Source organism: Physeter macrocephalus, chromosome 2 (genome assembly GCF_002837175.3).
Source record: "Physeter macrocephalus isolate SW-GA chromosome 2, ASM283717v5, whole genome shotgun sequence".
Lineage (NCBI taxonomy): Eukaryota > Metazoa > Chordata > Mammalia > Artiodactyla > Physeteridae > Physeter > Physeter macrocephalus.
The window spans coordinates 24,523,728-24,545,947 of record NC_041215.1 but is presented as its reverse complement, the minus strand read 5'-3'; the positions used below and the strand labels follow the sequence as shown (position 1 = coordinate 24,545,947).

Here is a 22,220-nt window from a genome sequence, read left to right as displayed (position 1 = left end):
GGTTAAAAAGGAGATTATCTGAGAAATGTGGGTAACATGGGAAACCATACTGGAAAAACCAAGTGAAATAGGGTGATGAGCAGCTTTCGTATATATTGATGTACTCCCTAAAGTTTGAAAAGGATTGTGTGAAGTTTTTCATTTCAGGATTTCAGACGTAAAGAGGAACATATAAAAAGGATTGTTTAACCATCGCTCCCTTATCTTCATTCAGATTTGGTGAGAGAATTAATCTAATACCATAATCAAGCATACAATTATTCTCCCCTCTAACTAAGAAAACCAAATACCTGTAAAAAAGAAATTATGAGAGTGAATGTGGCATATATCTGATTAATGGACACTACCAACATGGCTAATTTAGGTTCAGCCACAAAAGGTGAATGTGAATTAGTGTTTTTAATCTGATCTGCTTCAATCCCCTTGATTTACTCAAGCTTGGTAGATGCTACAGTACCAAGATCCTGAATTCTACCCTGTCCTGTTTTATATTCTCTAGAGTTCTTTCTTCCCGTTGTGGAAAAGGTCTCCCGGTCAAACGGGATGGCTTTTCTGCCCACAATTCTTGAATTCCTATTTTATTTATGAAGTGATGAGTTCTGCTACTGCCAAATGATCTAGAGCTCAACCTTCTTTACCGACCACATTTCCCTGAATTCTACTCCTAATGCCCTCTACCACCCATCAGAAGGTACTTTTCTACTCTCAAAAAAGTTCACGGTAGGGTATTTAGGAGTGGAAGAATTTCTTGGGCTTTGCCCACTTACCATTGGTATCTTTAGCCATTCAGCACCCTCCCCAAGAGACACAATAGCAGCAGCTGCTCCTGGTCCCTTCTTGTCTTGGAGCCTATGCTCAACCGCTCTTGCTTACTCCCTTGCTGAGCGCTGCTGCTCCGTCTTGGCTGGTTGCTCATTTGTACTTGACCTTGTTTAGGAACCACCCTCCCTCACAGATCTAGTTGTAGGAAAAATGGGGCGTGAGAGGATGGTCATGTCCTAGGTCTTGAGTGAGTCCCTGGGGTGGGCCACCAAGTGAGGGTCCTTGGCTTTGGGCAGGAAAGAATTCAAGAGCGAGCCGTACTAAAGTGAAAGCAGGTTTATTGAGAGAGGTACACACTCCATAGACAGTGTGGGCCATCTCAGAAGGTGACAGGCAGCACTGAAATATGGGTGGTTACTTTTTACGGGCTGGGTAATTTCACAGGCTAAAGAGTGGGAGGGATTATTCCAACTATTCTGGGGAAGGAGCAGGGATTTCCAAGAATTGTGGCATCACTCACTTTTTGCTCTTTTATGGTTGGCCTCAGAACTGTCATGGCGCCCGTGGGCGTGTCATTTAGCTAATGCATTACAATGAGCATATGATGAGGCTCAAGGTCCACTGGAAGTCAAATCTTCTGCCATCTTGGGCCTAGTAGGTTCTAACGGGTTTTTGTCATATCCTGTTCTTCTTAATGTTGAGTCATTCTTTTAATAGTTGTACCCTGCCCCCTTCCTTCCTGTCTCATTGTGGCCTGGATCCTAGGCTGATTCCTTGGGTGAAGAATTTACCACTTCGTCAGCTGTGGCGTTGTTTTCACATGGTCCTGCCTCCGCCTTGGAGATGTGATCTCAACTCACAGCTTCCAGAGAGCGTCCTAGAGCCCCACTCCTGCTCCCTCAATGCAGCCATGCTGGGTCCCCAGGCAGCGTGCTTCATCTCCTTTTACCCCAGCACAAGGGAAGCAAGTCTGGAGCACGTAATTATGAAATCCTGTGAGCATCTTTGGGTTTTGCCAATTTCATAGCTTTTCCTGTGAGTTCACCTTTCTTGGATAGCCTCTGTTACAGGGGTAGAGAACATGTGTGGTGGGTTTGGTATATATTTAAGAGACTTGTTCTAAATATGGCTTGAATTAAGACATCTCCAAGTGAATAAGCCTTGTTCCTTCTGTTGGGTAATAAGGCAGTTTTCACAGGTATGCACCAGGCTCTGAAAGGAAGTTCAAGGAAATCTCCTAAAATGACTCGAAGCCTGATTAAGATAATTTTTCTTTGGAAGCTTTACTCCCCAGATGATCATCCAAAAGCCCCCCAAGTTTTATCTTTCTCACACACTAGACTTACATTTTTATTTGCATTTTGCCACACTCAGAAATGTGATCTTTCATCAGCCCTTCAAACCCCGTCAAGAGATATTGGGGCAGGACCCCTAGTTCACATTTCAGAGGTTTCATCTGTTCCATTAAGAATTTATTATAAAACTGAACATTACATAACTGCGTATTATGTAACTGAGTATTATATAGTCCTTTCTTAGATTCACAAAAATTTGAGCCTAGGACAAAATATTTTTGGACAAAAGCTGATGTTTAATTAATTATGCCATAATTTCCATTTGGGGATACAAAGATAAAACGTAATATCTGCATTCGGTCATCTTGCTGATGCGACACAGAGCATGTCTTTTGAATATTCTCTTAGAGGTCCTTTAAAAAATATGTCCATTGAGATTTGATCTCACTTCAGAGTCTGAAATTTTTAAAGCTAATTTTTTTTTTAGCCATCTACACCAGTCCTTGATGCAATTATTATTTTCCTGACAACTTTCAGACTTGCCCTGCATATCCGTCTCTCTGTGACCTGTTTTGAGTGCATTCCGTTTCGCTCTGGATGGTGCCTCTGCATATGACATGGCTCTGCATCCTCTTTTCTACTTCTCCGGGATCCAAGGTTATACAGGCTTTTGAAACAATTATTCCACAGCTATATTCAAATCTTCTTCAAGGGTCCCTGCTACCATGACAACCTGATTACCCAGTGGCTGCCTAAGGGAGCATTTGGTTTGGTTACTAGGAGTTTATTTGGGGCTTCTGCGGCTTAGACTGATGACTGGAGTGTCTCAAATCTGTCCTATCTTCTGAAATTCCATTAACAGTGCCCTGAGGTCCTGCTGGGAGAGGACCAGCAGGATGATGGATGAGGATATAAACAGCAGACCTTGCCCTCGCGAGTCTCCACTCTAATTAGTCCAACAAGAAGCATTCATGAAGCATCTACTATGTAAGGGTCCTGACTATGAACAGACTCAAAGAATGCCGTTAGTGGAGCCTATGATGTGAATGAGGAGCCCGGACACACAGATGAGAAAAAAACAGAAGAATTTTAAGGCAGGATATGCAAAAGAGGTCATGGTACAGGAAGAGTGATACGGAGGCCGGGCGGTGAGGGTAGGGGTCAGTGTGGCAACATAGTCAAATAAAAATAAGATAATATTCTGTGCAATAAAGATTCAGGCCATACGGGCTTAGGTCTCCCTGTCAAGCTCCCAAATCCCTTGGTCTCTTTACATAAAACAAACAAAAAGGAATCAGAAGTATTTAATATGTAACAGCAAAGTGACAGGTGTTGGGAAACAGGATGTACGGTAAGGGCTTCAGCTCGCTCAGACCTGGGAAGAGCCAGTTCCTAAGAGTGGTTCACACCTGCCTCCCAATCCTAAAAAAATCCTTTGAAGCTTCTCTTTTGTCTTTTTCTGTGACTCTGATCTGAGAGAGGAAGTGATTCAGCACAGTCTGAGCCTATTCTGGGATCTAAGAGATACAGAAGTGCCTTGAAATTTCCATTTTTATCACTAATTACTTTAACAGGTACTTTAATAAGTGCTTTCCAATTGCCCCTGCTGCTTTGTAAAATTATCTACACTGCATTTTATATTTTTAATCAAGCTTGATTTTTGAAAACTCTCCTGGATTTCTGAAGCTTTTTGACTTTTACATGTGGGGGAACAAATTTTTCCTATGATTTCACGGAACTAAAAGAATTAGGGAGGAAAACAACTTGACCTTCTATTTTTACCAGGCCTATTGGAAATAGCATTGATGGTCACTGCAGTCCAGTGCACTGTTTATTAGGAAGAAATGATTTACCTCCTGCCCTATGGGGGAAGAAGGGCACTGAGTGAAGTCCCTTCCTGGATCCTATCTCATGAATCCTCATGCTATTGTGTGGAAGAAGCTAAGATCTTAATTTTTAGGGATGAAGAACTCAACCAATGCTAAGGATGGTATCCAGTGTCACAAGGCTATATTCCAGTAAGTGGTAGACCCAGGATTCTCTCCCAGATCTGCCTACTGCTAAGTCCAAACTCTACCACATTCTGTTCACTTTTCCCCTGAAGGAAGGAAATTGATATCCTCATTGGTCTCTTTTGCAAGATGAGTTGCTTATTTCTGCCTAACTGCGAAGCCCATAATTTGGGTCACTCCCATGAAGTGAACCATGTTGCCTTGGGAACTTTCCTGCCTAGAGCCTTTCTCAGAGGCAGATAATCCATAACCGAAAAAGAAATAATCATAACAACAACAGTAACAACAATAGCTGTGACCACTGAGCTCTTTTTAGCACTAAGTATCTATTTCATGCATATTATCCTTGTAAATCCTTATCACAGTTCACAGTAAGGGCTGTTATTATCCCCATTTACAGGTGAGGAAACTGAGGCACAGAGCTAAAAATATTGTCTAAGGTCATATAAATCATATTTAAATCCCAGGCAGTCTGACTGCAGAGTTTATACCATTAATTCTACAATTAAATCTGGTTAATGATAGCTTGGTAGAAGCAACTTACTAAAATAACAATATAAGTTAATTAGACAACAAGATAAACTACATAGAATTAAAAACAGAAATAACTCTAAGTACAATGTGATATCTTCACATACTATGCTTAAACATAAATCATTTATTCAAAAATATACTTTCAGGGGCTTCCCTGGTGGCGCAGTGGTTGCGAGTCCGCCTGCCGATGCAGGGGACACGGGTTCGCCGATGCGGGGGACACGGGTTCGTGCCCCGGTCCGGGAAGATCCCACGTGCCGCGGAGCGGCTGGGCCCGTGAGCCATGGCCGCTGAGCCTGCGCGTCCGGAGCCTGCGCTCCGCAACGGGAGAGGCCACGGCAGTGAGAGGCCCGCGTACCGCAAAAAAAAAAAAAAAAAAAAAAAAAAAAAAATATATATATATATATATACATATACACTTTCCTTATGAGAATGATTATTATTGATAATATTTTTGGTATCGGTGATGTTTCCTTCTTAGGTCTCTACATTCTTTTCAGGGAAACGCAATTCTGTATATAAATACTTGGATCTAACTGAAAAATAAAATTGAAAAAAATAGCAAGCATTTATAGATTTCTTATTTCATCCTTAGAATCACCTAACAAGGTAGAATCTATTATGAGCTCCACTTTTCAGATGAATAAACTGAGGAACAAGAGAAGTTGAGGAACTGTTCAGGTCAGGGATCTGAACCTGGGCACAGACTTCAGGGCCTCTCATGACGTCCTCTGCCACTATGTCCTCTAATGCAGGGTATAACGGTGGACAAACACAGTCCCTGCCGCAAAGGTGCTTGTGGGACAAGCCACTGGGCACCCTCAATGTCATGTGCCACGGAAAACTCAGCAGGGGGCTCTGGGAAGGCTTTTCCCGGGAATCGATAGCTAAGTTGAGATTTTATGAACAAGAACTGATGATTCAGGGGAAGAAACCAAGAAAGGAAAACAGGGCTTTCTGGGCAGAACCTGTACAAAGGTCCAGAGATGAGAGAGAGTGACATTTTTCTGCATATGGCTCAGCAAGATGACAGAGGCGAGTTCATAAGGAGGAGAGCAGGGGGGAGGGATGTCTCAGCAACAAGGGACCTGCGGCAAGTCACGCGGTGGGTGAGCAAGTAGAGGGGCTGGGATTTGAACCCATCACTCTCTCCAAAATACAAGTTTCCTCCCCTCTTCCTCTGCACACCACACATTTTTTTCTAATGCTGAACTTGGCTGTGGGCCTCCATGGCCCTTAGGTACATAAACAAGCACTGGAAGAAGAGACAGGAGGGGTCCCTAAGCAAATGTGGACACAGAGGACACACCCACAGCTTCTAGCCTTCTCATCATGCTTCTTCCTGAAAGGGGTGCCAGGGGTTTCCAACCAGGATCCTCACTCACGCCTCATGCTAGGGCTGTGCAAAGAGCTGCCTGCATTCCAGAGCTCTCTAGTCACTAATCCTGAAGAACTAGAGTGGCTCCTTCTGTGATGCCAGAGTGTTCTATTGATTATCCAGGCTGCCAGCAGGAAGCCAGACCTGGGTCCCGCCCTGTCCTTGCAACTTCGATGAGGAGACATTAACATCAAATGACTATTGTTTGACATCAGAAGAGAATCTCCTAGGAAGAGAAAGTGCCTTGTCAGTGTTTTGGAGAACCTCTCCCCCCGCCCCCGCCGCAAAAAAAATCACGCAGAATTATTTATAAGATGGGTGCCACCTGCCATGATTAAAGGAAAGATGAGAATAAATTGAAATGCAGAGTTTGGGATATTACATAACCACTGGGACCTTCACGGGCTGTAAGAGTCACTCTCACGGCTGCTCCCTGCAGGGAGGCTGGGGTAAGACACGGATCGGAGCATTGACGAAGGTGACTTCTGGGATGAGCCCTCACCGGTGTTTTACAGCCCGAAGTCCTGGTTCTGGTGGGACAAGTTGCTGGAGAGTCCAGTTCACTTCACAACATCTGTGAAGACATATCAAGTAAAGGCGGTTTCTGGCTGAATGTTCGGCCAAGGCCTGTAGTCTCAGCTCCTCCGATAGTTAATATTAAGTTGTGTGTTATAGGGTTTCAGACTCACGACTTCGGTTGGCTTTATAGGCTTTGTTGCTACAGATCTGAGTCACAGTTTCTCTGTAGCTCCATCCCCAGAGCAGTTTTTTAAAAATCCACTCTTACTTTACCCCATGGTAAGAAATGCCTCAGGGTGTTATAAACAATCAGTTGAAAACTGTTATTTATGTGGCTTCCTAATAGCAATTTGAAATACAGGGCATAAAATTACTAGCTTACAATATTGTTCAATATTAACAGTGGGAAGGGTAATATGTAAAACAGACATTAAAGGATTAGCTGTAAAATACATTTCACTGAGCTAAGTCATTTCTTGGCAAATGGTAGTTTCCAGCTATTAACGTAGGATTTATCAAGTCGAGTGGATTTATTTTTATTTTTCTATCAGTTTGCTGAATATATTCTATATTTCAATTTCAATTTTGTGTTTGTGTGTTTCAAGCAAATTAGGAGGAGCTGTTGAAAACAAAATCTGAGCTAGAAATGACACCAGAATTTCAAGCCAAAACCGCTCCTCGATTTCCCCAGCAAATCCTCTAGTAAGTTGACTAAAGATTCAGCTGTAACATCCAAGAGAAAAGTACATGATATGATATTACAAACATCTGTATGACAGATTAGGGGGCTGACAACTGCATCAGAAAGTTCAGTAAAAAGGCATATCCTCCACAAGACATAAAACAGCGCTCCTACCATTTTTGCTTGAGACTCAGCCGGCACAGAACACTTTGCTCTCATCAGGCATGTTCAGTAAACACTATGAATCTGTGAACCAGGCACCCAGAAAGAAGGTCGAAAGAGAAATTCCTAACCTCCTAGGGTGGAAATTGTGAAGTATTAAATGGATATTTGATGCATAAATACAAATAACATAATCTCTCTATTTTCTTCTGAGACAGTCACCAGTTACCATAATCCTAAAATTATTCTGTGTTCTCAAATCCCTACAGATTTATTGATTTTCATAAATTGCTTTGATGGAAACTTTCTTAAAAGATGCAAACTAATCTTTCTCTGAGTTTCCTTTCATTTGATAACATGTGCAACATTTTCAATCTCAGAGAATACCAAAAGCAAGTTCTTATTTTTCAGAGGAATTGGTTAGAGATCTATAAATAACTATTACAAAGAAATTGGTTATAGATCTATAAATATTACAAAGCATTATAGAGACAAGAAACTGCCCTTAGACTCATTTGTGAAACTATGGGAAAGTCCAAATTGCCAAGAAGTAATTACTATTTAGAATTCAGGATCCATTTTGAACACTTGTTACTAATTAGCTAGTTTTAAAGATAATAATTTTCTTTTCAGACTATAAGTTGGAAACCACAAATATTTCTCCTCAAATGCCCCATGTTAATAATTCCAGGGGCTTCAAATCATTTACTCCATATAAATCTCTGTTTTCTTGTTCAGCTGTTTTATGTGGGATGCTGTAGTTCTTTTCATAAATATTTTTCTATTGATCGAAAACTAATGAAATAAGACACCCTGTAACTTGAGTGCATAAAAGGTATCGTCATTGTGTAAGATGTGAATCACTTATTCAGAAAGTTGGTGACTGAGTCACAGAAGATATCTCGTCCAGTGTGTCATCAAGTGTCATCAAGTCCAGGTCCATGAGCCCCGTTCACTGTATTACTGAAACGCCTCAACTAACTGTAATCCAATGGACCCAAACCCTTGATTCGTTGGCATATTTAAAACAAAGAAGATAATAACTGCAAAGTCAGCTGTTCAACATTCAGTATAAATCCTGGGTTCAGGTTCACAAATTAGCTACTCTCCCAGACAGCACATGGCCCCAGGTGTTAGACTGCTTGGGTTCAGATTCTGGCTTTGTGTGGCTTGGGGCAATTACTTCATCTTTTAAGTCTTAGTTTCCTTTATAGATAATAAGAACAATATTAGTTCACAGGAGTTTATTGAAGACTGGATGTTCAAGAGAAGAAACTCCCAAATTTATAAGGCTGTGATAGGGACTCCATTCATTAAAATGCTTGGGACATATTAAATGCTCAATAAATGTTAGCTTTTTTCAGGGCCAGTGACATAATTTGTGGAGCCCAGTGCAGGGGCCCATTTGTGAAAAAGACATTAAGCATTTCAAGATGGTGACAGAACAGCGTTAAATCAAGCACAGGGCCCTTCTAAGCCCCTATGTGACTGCACAGGTCCACACCCACGAAGTGGGCCCTGGATATCACCTTCTCTGATAATCATCAGACTCTGAAAGACACCCCTTAATCCCATGAGGATCTAATTTGTAACCTTTACTAAGCTAACTGGGGTAAAAGTGGAATTTTGAATTTTAATATAATTTTTCAATAACAGAGTAGTATGCTTTTCCCCCCCGTCTATCCGCAAGTAGTGACACTTGCCTGCCCCTGCAAACAGTCGTGAAACAGCTTCCTAATATGAGAATCACCTCCACTGAAGAACCACCGTTTTGGTAGCACATAAGTAATGACCATTTGAAACTCCAGAAAGTGTCAACAGAGGGTACCTGACGGAAGTAGAAAAAATACATATAGCAAGGAAAAGTCAGTTCTGTCATTTCTAAGTCACGGTTGCTTTACAACCAGAATGCTAGGAGCGACTTCAAAGCTGCTGCCTGTTCTCACGTATTCCCTTTCCGGTCCCCACAGGAGGGCCACCCATGCCCTGAAAGGAAGTCCTGCCTGGACAGCAAATCTGGGAGGAGTCTCCCGCTAAGGCAGCAAGATGGCCCCAGGTGGCAGTGGGCAGAGAGGCAGTTTATATTCACATTCTCCTGTCTCTGCCCACCCCACTGAGTCCCCGCCCTGCTCCTTAGCAACTCCACACGCCTTAATGCGCCCTGGTTTTCCCCATCCTGAAATTCTCCTGCTGACCCTTGTCCTGTTGCTGTCCATGGTCCTTAACATGACACAGGGTTGAGGGCCAGTTCTTTGTAAAAACCCTGGACAGACAATCGATACAGGCGTATAAAATGGCAAATGATGACTTCAGAATTCTATCCCATATAACCTTTCCTGAGAACTGACAGTTTCCTTTGCTACTGCACTCTCTAGACATGGCCTCCCAAAGATACAATAAGTAAGAGCACTAAGTTTCTCCTGCCCCCTCCCTAAACTGCCATGACTAACTGTAAATAACAACTGTTACTATATTGCACCACATGGTACTGGTACCACATATCTTACAATATGAAAATCCTTTAACAATCTGTCTCTAGTTAATTTTAGCCTGGACCCATTCGGTCATGTGCCACCAAAGTACCATGTAACCTGCTGCTCGTCAATGGAGTGACTGTAAGAGTCTTCAATTCCCTTTCACATTTACCTCTTGGATTTGTCACTAGACCCCAGAATCATCTGAAGGAATTGGGCAGTTCTCAATCCGATCTCATTACTGACATTTATGTTGATTGATGTTGGCTCTTACAGAATTGGAATCCACAGATCAATTCTCTGATTAGATTCTTTCTCACTGCTGCCATAATCATTTTATCACACAGCCTGCTTTATCACTATGAAATGGGGCAAGCGAAACCAGTTCCTCTACTATGCCACAAGAAATGAGACATTCTCCTGGTTTTAAATCTTCCTTTTCTCAAATTTGAAGAAAGTCCCTGATAATTACATTCCTATAGGAGTTAATCTGAAGTTACTGTCCCTTAAAACTATGTTCCATGGGAGAACCAATGTTGAGTCCTAAGGCAAATATACACAAGACTCCTTGAAACCTGTTTTCCTTTCCTCTCAGAGAGTTTCAGATGTCAGATTATAAAGCAGGTACCTCTGTGTGGTGACCGTGGCCAGTTGGGTAGAGCCAGTGAAAATGTCACTGTCTCTGGTAGGGTCCCAACACCTGCCCAGGAAGCCTTGTATGAAGGCGGAGAACAAACCTTTCAAGGTGCTTCTAGCCTTACCCTGTTATTAGTTGTAAGAGGGCCAAGAAAAAAGCAGTGTGGTTGTCACCAGACGACCCATAGAATCAAACTCGGGGTATATGCTCCGTTAAGAAATGATCAGAAGTGACATCAAATATGAAGTATAGTCATCCGAATATTTTCTCAAGTCTAATATTAAACTCTGCACTAATTCCACTGGGAGGAATGAGCAGTTACAAGGACAAATAATTGTCCTTGTAACTACACAGACATGCAAGTCCCAGGAAACAGAAAATACAGATTCTCAGGGCTTGTTAATTCCAAGGACAGAATTCAGAGCATTCGTGAACTCTGAGGAAGAAAAGGCATCTTTACTTCCACTAAACTTGAACTAAAATTTAGCATTTCCTTCAGCTAAAAGGCAGACATCAAACTTCAGTGGTATCAACTGGTAACTTTGTCACTGACAGAAATCACAGACATCTTCATGTCACATTACAGTTTTTGAAACTATGTCTAGAAATTTCATATTGGAATCATTATGTAAAAACTAACTTAGAACTTCTGTTTGAGCTTGTTATTTTATGCTTCAGAAATGAGGCACATGTATTATACTATGTCATATATTTTTTTCAATATTTTAGCAACCGGACCTCAATATAATCAGTTTCCTTTATAATCCTATGTCATCTATTTTACACATTTCAAAACATTATTCTGACAAGGGGACCACAGGCTTCTATGATTTACACAATGAACCATGGCTAAAAAATATTTATGAGCACCATTACTTCACTGCCCCCCGACCCTCCACCTCACGTTGCGCGTGACACGGAGACCACTCCCGGCTCTGACTTTCCACACATGTGAACGAGGATGGGTGGATTTCCGCCATCCTGAGTCCTGTCATTTACCTCCAGAACCTGGAGGCATTGGCACCGGTTGGGCAAGGACCTTCCATTAATTTGAATCTCCACCAAAATAAATGAGTTTTCTTTTCATTGCCAAGCCGAGCTCTTCAGCTATGATTGTTATGTATTGTTCCAGTCGAGACCTTAATGGCATTTTAGCCCTGTGGTGGGCTCACAGAGAAACGATTTTCAAACTTCAAAAGGCCATTTAAACGTGTGCAGATGTCTGGAAAATTAATACTATTATCTAACTCTCACCCTTTGCCTGTAGGAGGCAAAGAAGAGACAACGTTCAATAAAGATATTAGAGATCAATACATGGTCATAAAGCCAAGTGCTGTCCTTCCGGGAAGCACCAGTGGTGAGAAGTGAGGAATCCAACAGTGCTTTTGAAAACACTTTCTCATTAGATTTTTTTGTCAAAGTCATTCACTTAATCTGTTAAATATTTAAAGAGAGAATGGGGATGGGATGGAAGGTGGAAGGAGAGAGAAAGATAAAGATAATTTTCTGCCATCCTACTTCAAATTAGATGTTCAAGGTCCAGAGTTCTCAAGAGTGGAGGCATTCATTCATTCACAAGACAGAACCTGAACTTGTCAAGGTTAATGTTAAGCAGGTTACAGTTTCTAAAGTGTTGTGCATTCTGAGAGACTTCAGCCACATTCTGTACAATTCGCAGGATAGGGAAGTAGTCTCATAGCTAGTTTCAAGGCTTTCATAAAGTTTTCAGAACCGTAGTATATTCTCTTCTCTTCCTTCATTTTATTTCCAACAGATTTGCTTCTGTATGTATCCCAGGTACCCCCAAAAGGCATGAAAACCAGACTTAAAAAAAATCACAGAATGGGGCCTTATATTTTTATTAAAGGATTTCTTTTAGAGAGTTCTTCAACTTGGAAAGGGGAAAGAGAATGAAAATGTGGTAAAAGACATTTACAGCAGGTTTTCTTTTTTCAGATGGATGGAGCTGACCGTGGGAAGTTCACTAGGATCTCTTAAGGAAGAATTAATATGGAATCATCTCTCTAGATAACCCTTCATAAGAAAACCTGAAAAAATTCACAGATTGCAGGTAACACATCCTTTTAAATTCAAGAATAAGCAAGACTGTATTAGTAGGGATTGCACCTAGCTATAAGCAGCAGAAACGTTGACTTTCAAGGGCTTAAACATACAGGTGTTTGTTTTCTCACACATCAAGAAGTCCAGCGGTAGGCGGTTTGAGATTTGGGGGGTTGTTTGTTACTGTTTTACAACCTAGTTTATACTGACTGATAAAGTGAGCCAACATGAAACGCCAACCAAAAGGACCAAAACAAAAAGTAGTCTAAAACAGGGTCATGTACTAGAAATCTCTAAATCGTATTTTAATGATATTGGAGTGTTTGTAACACATCCTTTTGAAGGGGATCTTTTTCTTTTGAAGTTCAGAACGTATAAGGACAGTCTCAGGATTGCATTCAGCTACAAAAAAAAAAAAAAAAAAAGGAAAGCTTGACTTACAGTGTCTTAAGCCTACAGGGGCTTATATTTCTCACATAGCAAGATGTCGGGAGGTGGGCAGTCCAGGGCTGGTGTAGCGGTTCATTGAAATCATCAAGGAACCGAACTCTTCCCATCTTTTGGCTCTGCCATGTTTTTTTTTTGGGGGGGGGTGCTGGGGAGTTCATGCCAAGGTGGCTGCTACATATGCTGGCATTGCCTCCATCTTCCAGATAGGAAGAAGGGATAAGTGTGAATGAAAAATACCACAGCTGTGTCCAATCCCCTTTATAAAGAAAGCCAAAGCTTTCTGGTAAGTCCCCATTGCAGAGTTCCATTTAGGTCTCACAGGCCAGAACCAGGACCATGTGGACTCTTCTAGGAGAAAAAGAAACTGAAAAACAGTGTATATGGCTTTCTAGTTTCTGAAGTAGAGGACAGAAAGAAGGATGTGACTGTGTGTGGTGGTCACGAGTGCTGCTCGTCAAGTATGTCTAAGTCTCTCCTACTGGGAATGTGTCGCCTTGTGTCTCCCGACCCCTTTGTGGTTGGATGCGACCACGTGACTAGTTCTGGCCAGTGAACGGTGAGGGTGGGGCTCCAAACCAGAGTGCTTTTAACAGTGATGTGAGATCTCCCAGAACTCTCTTCTTCCTGGCCTGGCGACTAGCAATGTTTGAGATGGTGTCTGCTCAATCAGTCCTATCTCCTGAGTGTCTAAGAGGTGCAGAGCTCCCCTGCTGACCCACGAGGGCCACGTAACATGAAGAAGAAATGAATCTTGATGTTTGAAGCCACAGAGATTTTGTAATTGCTTGTTACCACAGCATAACCTAGCCTGTCCTGACTGATTCAATGCGTCAACCTGAAATGTCAGCCAGAAGGAACAAATTTGAGAGGCAAAAGTAGTCTCAGGAAGGCCAATGTATTAGCCATCATGGAACCTGATATCAGTGGGATGATATCCTGAAGCCAACTTTCTCGACCTCAAGTGCAGTTAAGTGGACTTTAATTCATAATGTGAAAGCCGTCCTTGTACTACCCACAGGACACAGACAAATAGTCCCTCTCTCCCGTGTCTCTACACAGGTGAGTGGCTAATGAACCACAGCATGTTCAAGGTAAGCCACCAAATTTAATATGAACTTCCAGGATGACCATCCACAAAAATTTAATGCATGATAATGAAGATGGCATAGTTTATGACAAGCCTAGTTAATGATACAATTCACATGTCTGCCTTGCTGAGCCTGCCCTTAAGAAGAAGAAGAAAAAAAAGAAAACCCAGGCAGCGGGGAGGTGACTAAGAGTTAAAGCATTAATGACCTCTTCAGTTACATTAAAGATCTGATTTTATCTCTAAATATAGTATTTCACATCCTCAGCAAAGTCAATAGAAATTCATTCAATAGTGACGGGGCTCTTCCATACGGACCCCAAAGCTACCAGCATCCAACCAGTGTAACAGAGGGCAAATCAGATGGGGGAGGAAGGGAAACACTAGAAGAATTCAATACAAAGGCGGTGGACTGCTTGACTTGCTGTTTCAAGTTTCACTGTTGCTCACATTTCATTTTAACTACTATCCTTGGGCTGATAATGGGACGGGAGAGGCGAGCCACATGGATTGATGCCAGCAAAATGGTTGGTTCCACAACAGATGGTAACACAGAATCTTACGCAACATACTCATGTGCTAAAAACCACTTAACATAACTTGAGTTAGGTTCATCTGGTTTGAAATGTGTGCAGAGAGGGGTGTGCGGCAAAGGGGACAGTAAATGGCTCCAAGTGTGACTGCTGATTTGGTCCTTTCTCGGCAGTCACGCTCTAGTTCTCACTCGCAAAGGTCAAAGGAAGACCACTGTCACGGAATGCTACACTTCCCTGGAGTTTTCAATTGCTCATTTAACAGGAAGGATGAGACAATTAATCTCTTCCTTTTGTAAAATCCAAGTATGGATTGCTTTATACACTCCCTGAATGTGTACATGCCTCATTTTTTTTTTTTTTTTGGTGGTTTTCATCTTCAAGTGTCAGTTTTTAAAGCAAAAAATAAATATTACATATTTAGGGATATCAATAGTTGTGGTGATGGTTACAGTTTCTTTTCAAGATTTCAATGGATTCCCACTCTACCATAAAAAGGATAAAACCTTTCAATCTTTGAATCATTTAATTTTATGTATTCTTTTGGTATTTCATTTGGGAGTTATGGCGTGTGAAATATGCACCATGATGAGAAAACAATTAGTCAGCACACCTGTTGTTTATTCACACTGTATTCATGGAGGGCCTGCTGGAGCTGTTATTTTATTCCACAGCATGGTGTCAAGCAGGGGGCTTTCAGAGGTGACCTGATGACACCAGATTCTACTTTTATTCGTATTACATGCCTTGGGCCTTGCCCTCACGCTGGAATGATTTTTGCTTCTCAAGTCAGAATCATGTTTGTAACTCACAACAGCAGTCAGTAAGATTTTCAGGTTTAAAAGAAAAATTAAAGTTCAGATGTGCTACAGGAGTGAGTAGTGAGAAAATTGTAAAAGTAGCAGAGACAATTATCATTTATTGAGTATCAAGTGTGCCCAGGTAAAACACAAAGTTTAGAGATAAAGAAGTGGGGAGAAAAGCAGGCCATTCTAGGTTTGTCCATAATACAGGGGAAGAAGTGTTCTGTTTGCTCCCCTTCTGCTAACAGACAGTGGTGGTAGAAGGAAGTAATACACATTAAAGAAAATTTAAACTCTGCTCAAAATTTTGATTTGGGGCACATGAAGCCAATAACAAAAAATTGTAATTTCACATCTTTGGCCAGTTCTCTGGGTGGGTATCTGGGGGTGAAGGACTATTTTATTTAAGACAATGGTTCTCAATCTATCAGACCTAATGCCCCTTGGAAACACATGTATTTTTTAAAAATTCCCCATTTACTGTTTACCAATGATATTCATAGGTAGTATATAACCCACTGCAGAGAAAAAAAAGATTAACATAGCAGGCTTGACTGCCCTCTGTTGAAAGGCCCGCTTTCAAGGGCGGGCCTGAGTTGGCATCTGGATTTTGGAGGGCTCCCGCCACCGTAGCTCATCAGAGTGGCTCACTGTGCTTAAGCTGCTTGTACAAATAATGTGGTTTGTGCTGAACACCTGCTTTCCTTCTGGGAGTCTAGAATTTTGATACATGCTGGGTAAAGGGTACCTATGTGACCAGCCCTTAATAAAAGTCCTGGGCACTGAGGCTCTACCGAGCTTTCCCGGCAGACGACACTCCACACATGCTGTCACAACCCAATGCCTGTCCTGTGTGACTCTAATAGGAGAGTCTGGAAAGCTTGTGGCAGGTCTCCAGACTCACCCTGTGTACCTTTATCCTTCACCGAGTTTGCTTTGGATCCTGTCACTGTAATAAACATATTACTTTCAAAAAATATAATGTACAAACTCGAACTCACATAAAAGGAAAAAAAACGTAATTTAGGATAAACAATATGCTTTTCGATATGCAAACGCTCAGGCGTTACTCCCTCGCGGGATACAATAAAGTGGCCAGATGCTTGCCTAGTGGAGCCACCACCAATGGAACAGCCATAAATACAGACTCCTCCTGGTTCCTTGTCCTGGAAATTCAAACACAGTGAGGGCCGCTGCAATCAATGATGTGCCTTCCTGTGACAGAGAACAATTCTGGGTAAAGTTTAAAATAAAACAAAGTTCAGTTTTTCTTGAAGAATGCTGAGAAAATTCAGCTTCTATTAAACCCATGCCCCCAATACTCTGAGTTTCTACATGACATGGGGTCAGGTTCTGTGCTCAGATATCATGGGCACACATGAAGGCCTGGTGGGAACTCTGAGGCAGTGAGGTCCAAGAGACCAGGTCTGGCATCCTCGTCTCCAGTCCCTGAAACGTCAGTAGTGCTTCCCAAACACTGTGTCATCCAACAAGATGCCCCAGATACCCCCTTTCCAAGGTGTGGGACCACCCCGTTCAGAACTAATGGTCTTTGAGAACATGTGAATGAAACTAGGAGGCCCATAAGCAGGGCTTGCAGCCAATCTGAGATCAGGCAGGTGGAGGTAACAAGAGTTAATAGCACAAAGGGATAAAACAAAGAAAGTAGGTGTTTCCTAGTAGCTGAGAGCAGACCGCACAAAGGGATAAAACAAAGAAAGTAGGTGTTTCCTAGTAGCTGAGAGCAGACCTCAGTTCAGCTTAGTTCAACAAACCTTTCGTGAGCATCTGCAATGCAGTGGGTGCTGTGCAAGGTGGCAAAAGACAAGGCAAGAGAAAAGGTGAGGGAGGAGAAAGTGCTTGTATTTAGAGGCAAACAGACACTCTGGTATCCCCAGAGGTGCTGATACATGAGAGAACGCTTCTCATGCATGAAAAGACCACAAAGACAGAGTGGAAAATCTCAACTGTCATTGAGTTGGGGACAGAGTGTGGAGGTACAGTCATATAAAAACAATGACAACTGTAACAACCGTCAAAATGAAGGCCCAGCCACTGTGTGTCAGGCCTGATCCAGGTCCTTATGTGTTATTTCAGTCCTCACAACACCCCTATGAGGTGGATGTGGGTTATTAGTCCCATTTTACAGATGAAGAAACAGAGGCAGAGAAAGGTAAAATAACTTGCTCAAGGTAAAAACTCAGGCAGTCTGACTCCAGCGTGCACGCTTATAAGCTCTACGCTATGAAGAATGATTCGGTGAGAAGCAGTTACAATCACACTAAAATGTTCCTAGGATTTTCTGAGTCTCTGTTAAGACTCGTGACCTCAAAGTCTCCTGCTTACTGATTCTTGCTTTTGAGTGAAGGCCTCTATGGTAAGGTTTAAATATACTTCAGCTGGATTTCTGAGATTTGATGGCACTGTCACTTGGGTTTTACAAAGCCCAAGGTTGACCCTGTACCTGTTTTTAGTTTAGAGAAGCACTAGGATATAGTAGTTGAGACACAGGCTTTGAAGTCACACTCAGGTTCAAATCCAAGTTGAGGGATCTGCCTGATTTTATTTATCACTTATAAAACAGAAATCTTTCCTCATCGCACGTTATGACAGTAAATGGAGAGGCTGCAGGTAAACCTCTTGGTGAGGTGTGTGGAGCACAGAGAGCTCACGGCACACAGTTGATATCATCACGACTCTCCTCAGAGTGGACAGCGCACAAGTGTGGTTCAGGCCCAGGAGGTGACCACTGCTCTCAGGTGACCCCTCCTACAGCCTTCTTTCCACAGGTAACTGCTGGCTCAGCGCCTGACAAAACCGAGAAACAGATGCTTCCTGCTGGCATTCTCCTGTCCAACCTTCCCTCAGGGTCCTGCCTTAGAGGCCCAGACACCCGGTGCTTTTCTCGGGCCCCCCATCTGAGGCCTGTGTGGGCGTGCTCTGGGCAGTGCTCTGTATGACAGGTCTCTCCTCCCACTTTTGGTTTCCAGAAGTAGTGTGGTGTCATCTCAGCTCTCAGCTAAGAGACCTCATATCTTACAAAGGAAATGAGATGGGACCCTGAGATAACAACTAACTAGAGAAAAGCATTTATGAATATTCCTTTATAATTACTAAAAAAATGACAAAGTCAGCTCACCAAATGAAGAAAATGTCAGCCATTTTTGACTTACATAATAATAGTAATACTGGTACAATGCAGTTAATTTCCATTCATTTGACGTCAAAAGAAAATAAAAGCATGGCCTCTGCAGTGAAATAAGGCCTGAATTCTGGGCTTGTGAACTAAATGCCTTTGGGAAAGTCTGATACTCATTTCAAGACCTATAAGATGAGGGAAACAACACCTACCTTATGAAGTATTGGGGAAGTAAAAGAGATGATTTATAAAAAGCAATATACAGGCCCCACAAGAGACACTCAGTAAGTAGTAGCTGCTATTATTATCTAGAACAGGGATTTGCAAACCATAACCTATGGGCCAAATCCCTGTTTTTATAAATGCAATTTCAAAGGAACACAGTCATGCCTATTCATTTATATATTACCTCTAGATGCTTTGGCTGACGATGGCAGACGGAATACTAATTCTGACAGATAACTTAAAGCCTGCAAAGACTCAAATAGTAACTATCTGGCCCTTTGCAGAAAAAAAATAATTGTTCTGCTGTAGAGTAGTTCTCAAATGGTAGCACACCTCAGCCTCACCCGGAAGGCTCGATAAACTCCCCATCCCTGAGCCCCAGCCCCAGCTTGTGGATGTCATAGGCACGTAATGAACCTGATCACTTGCATTTCTAACTGGCTGCCAGGTGATGCTGCTGCTGCTGGTACAGCGACCTCACATGGAGAGCAGCCCACCTGGAGAAACTTTACCAAATCTCTCCTTTTTACAGTTCTAATAGGATGCACACATAGCATCGGGTTTGCTTTGTGGCTGTTGAAATACACATAAGAGGCATTGACTTACTCTATCTGGTGCTCCAGCCAAATTTTCAGATTTCAAAACTAGTGAGGTTGGGGCTTCCCTGGTGGCGCAGTGGTTAAGACTCCGCCTGCCAATGTAGGGGACGCGGGTTCGAGCCCTGGTCCGGGAAGATCCACATGCCGCGGAGCAACTAAGCCCGTGTGCCACAACTACTGAGCCTGCGCTCTACAGCCCGCGAGCCACAAGTACTGAGCCCACGTGCCACAACTACTGAAGCCCGTGCACCTAGAGCCCGTACTCCACAACAAGAGAAGCCACCTTAATGAGAGGCCTGTGCACCGCAACGAAGAGTAGCCCTCGCTCAATGCAACTAAAAAGAAAGCCCACGCACAGCAACGAAGACCCAACAGAGCCATAAATAAATAAATAAATAAATAAATAACGCGGAGCAACTAAGCCCGTGTGCCACAACTACTGAGCCTGCGCTCTACAGCCCGCGAGCCACAAGTACTGAGCCCACGTGCCACAACTACTGAAGCCCGTGCACCTAGAGCCCGTACTCCACAACAAGAGAAGCCACCTTAATGAGAGGCCTGTGCACCGCAACGAAGAGTAGCCCTCGCTCAATGCAACTAAAAAGAAAGCCCACGCACAGCAACGAAGACCCAACAGAGCCATAAATAAATAAATAAATAAATAAATAAATTTATTTATTTATTTATTTATTTTAAAAAAAACCTAGTGAGGTTGACTTTCCCCTTCTTAGTTCCTACTGCAGTCCAAAGACACAACAGGTAAAGCCCAAGCTTTTTGCTCCTCTTCCACGAACTAGGTTTGGTTCCTTTTTCCTAAAAGGAGCAGAAGAGCATTCCTAATGTCTGAGCTTTACTTTTTCAGTCCTTCATTTCTCCACTAAGGCTTTACTGAAAAATCCACTCCCACGTGACCCTTTGCAACTCCTTTCCAAGTCTTAAAAATTTTTTGCAACAAGATGCACCGAAGTGAAAACAATGGAAAGTTCTTGAAAGTGGGACTCCTGGTTTGTTTGGTTTTGGGTTTTTTTGGAATTGTTTTTTTTTGTTGCTGTTGCTTTCGGAAAGGGTGATGGGAGGAGGCTGGGAGAGTAAATTGGCTTATTGGTGCTTTGGTAATTATGCTAAGGTGCTAAGGACAGATAAATGCCGGCAATTTTCCCCCTTGCAGTGCTACCAGGAACTCAGGAGGGTAAACAGTATCTCCATACAAAGAACAAAGGACTAAGCTGGAATGTGGGCTCAGTGGCCAACAGCAAAAGATATATTTCTGGGGCATGAATCACTCCCCAAATCACACCGCAGAGATAATAGCACAGATGAGCTTGTTCAACCTATCTGCCGGGTACGTGAATATCTTTAATATTGCTTCCAGCAGAAGTGAAAAGAATACAACTTTTCTGTCATTGGGACTCACAAGGGTACATATCCATCATCTGATCAATCAGTTCCTGAAGCTTTTCAGAGTTACAAAAACAGAATATGGTAATTATCAAAAGAATATAAAGAGGATCAGTGGCATGTAATAGTCTTAAATTTAAAAAAATATATAATATCTGAATATGTTCTTATAATAAAACTTCAATAATGTAGAAGTATATGGAGTAAAAGTGAAAGTCTTTACAATGTCCTCACCTTCATCAGTTCTATTCTTTTCCCCATAAGTAGCCATTGTTTATATTTGGTGTGCACCCTTCCAGAACAATTACGATGCATGGAATTTACAAGTCCATACTGCATTAATCATGCTTTTCTGTTTTATGTAATTCTAATACTTTGTTATCTTGGGGGCTTGCCGATCCTGGAGAGACTACTTCTCCCAGGGTTAGCCTTTCCCTAGACATAGTAAACAACTCACCTAGGAGGGTGCCTTTCATATGCAAACTAACCAAGTGAGATCCCACATCCTTCCAATGCCTTCTCTTTCAGGCTCTTACTCTCTATTACATTATCATACTAGGTCTCTGCCTTCATCACCTCAGGGCTAGATATCAGGCCCCTAAGAGCAGCCCCTACACCCCAGAGCCTTCAGACATTGTTCAAACTAGCCAATCCTAAACCTGCTTAACCTGCTTCACCAGTTCCTTCTACCACAACTGGAAGGAATCACAATTGTGAAAACTACAATAAAAGCCTCTTGCCCCCATTTTTGCCTTCCTCTGCCTCTCCTGATCAACCCTGGTGCTTCCACATGGGCCCCTGCATCGCATCACATATGGCATCTGTCTTCCTCTTGGGACCTGTAACAAACTAACTTCAAACTATCTTTTCTTTTTTTTTTTTATGAGAAATGTTCTAGCTTATTATTTATTTAATTGAAGTAGAGTTGATTTACAAAGTTGTGTTAGTTTCAGGTACACAGCAAAGTGATTCACAGTTTGCTGTATACCTGTTATATATACATATACTTGTTCAGATTCTTTTCCCTTATAGGTTATTACAGAAAATTGAATACAGTTCCCTGTGCTATACAGTAGATCCTTGTTGGTTATTTATTTTATATACAGTAGTGTGTATCTGTTAATCCCAGGCTCCTAATGTATTTAAAAAATTGACATCCAGCATTAGGCATGTGATGTATGAATGCTGTTGAGTACAAACTGATACTCTTTAATTTTTTTACAATTGGTAAATTGCATTGTTCAGAAGAACAAAAAGTTGTCACTGCCCCTCCAAATCATCTCATCTGCTGTCCTCATCAAACCTGAGCAATAATAAAACCTACCGTTTTTTTTTTTAATTGGGGTATAGCTGTTTTACAATGTTGTGTTAGTTTCTATTGTACAGCGAAGTGGAGTTCCCTGTGCTATACAGCAGGTTCTTATTAGTTATCTATTTTATACATATTAGTGTATACATGTCAATTAGTTA

At 42.0% G+C, this 22,220-nt stretch overlaps 1 protein-coding gene across 10 annotated transcripts in view; it reads right to left on the bottom strand.

Moving 5' to 3' along the window:
* Positions 1-22,220, bottom strand: part of NCKAP5 (NCK associated protein 5) — a 1,103,171-nt gene that overhangs the window by 124,716 nt on the left and 956,235 nt on the right. Inside the window, exon 1 of one of the 10 annotated variants that reach the window (XM_055087143.1) lies at positions 6,484-6,528. The exons of the other annotated variants lie outside the window; for them this stretch is intronic. The gene's annotated coding sequence lies outside the window, so the exon portion shown is untranslated. Of the gene's footprint in view, positions 1-6,483; positions 6,529-22,220 lie in introns of those variants that run through there. 10 annotated transcript variants of the gene reach the window in all.